Source organism: Echinops telfairi, unplaced genomic scaffold, assembly GCF_000313985.2.
Source record: "Echinops telfairi isolate 266 unplaced genomic scaffold, ASM31398v2 ScPeMD7_2;HRSCAF=8, whole genome shotgun sequence".
In the NCBI taxonomy this organism is placed as follows: domain Eukaryota; kingdom Metazoa; phylum Chordata; class Mammalia; order Afrosoricida; family Tenrecidae; genus Echinops; species Echinops telfairi.
Genome location: NW_022103898.1, coordinates 62,423,645 through 62,424,538, shown reverse-complemented (window position 1 = coordinate 62,424,538; position 894 = coordinate 62,423,645). Strand labels below are relative to the sequence as shown.

General features: G+C 48.9%; 1 non-coding gene and 1 pseudogene across 1 annotated transcript; both read left to right on the top strand.

Moving 5' to 3' along the window:
- The first annotated feature begins 43 nt into the window (after positions 1–43).
- Positions 44–178, top strand: LOC115870718. Its single transcript, XR_004046860.1, has one exon. It is a non-coding gene; the product is annotated as a small nucleolar RNA SNORA13 (small nucleolar RNA).
- Positions 179–336: 158 nt separating this feature from the next.
- Positions 337–894, top strand: part of LOC101639937 — an 8,425-nt pseudogene continuing 7,867 nt past the window's right edge.

Sequence of the window (894 nt, the reverse complement as noted above, 5' to 3'; positions counted from 1 at the left end):
GCTTTCACCCAAAGTTCTCCTGCCCCGAGGCAGGTTCCCTGCTGGCCTTTGTGTTGCCCGTTCGCGTTCGGAAACTAGTGAACATGGTGTCAAAAAAGGCGCAAATGAAATACCCTGGCAGCCACGTCCTGCCTTTGAATTCGGTTTCTTTGGCGTCGGAGCTGCATAAGGAACAGTTAAAAAAAACAAAAAAACCAACTGTGGTATATACATACAATGGAGTACTACACATCGCTAAAAAGCAGTGATGAACGTATGAAGCACATCACTGCATGGGAAGAACCAGAGGAAATCATGCTAAGCGAAGTAAACCAAGCACAAAAGGACAAGTACAACATGAGTCTGCCGAGGTAAGCTGGGGGGAAAAAATGCAAAAGGGGCATAGGGAAAAAGCTACTGTATACAAACATTCCTGGGGTGAGTGAGGACCAGGTAATATGGCAGGGACCAGACCAAATTCAGGGACACATATGGCAGCCAACTAAAAAGGAGGTGGAGAAAGGAAAATAATAATAAAAACATCAGTAGCGGGGCACAGGGCACTAACCCACCCAAGGGGAGTGTATTGTTTATATCTCCATAGGGAAAGAGGGACCAGACTTCAACCCAGTGCTCCAAGATATGAATGCAACATGCCGGCATGGAGTAGGGAACCAGTGGAGAGGGGCTGGCCCCAATCCCAACTACTACGTGGACACCTGCCCCTCCTCCAGAAGAATTCATTTCAAAGGTCGCCACTGAATATGCAGCTCCGGGAGAGGGACATATCTGATCAGAGCACACGGGAGCAAATGAAGGGGGAGGAGGAAAGAGTGGAGCACATCCTGGATCACCATGCCTTGAGGACAATGTTCCAGATTAGAGGAGCCAGTCCACAGAGAGGACCACATGGCC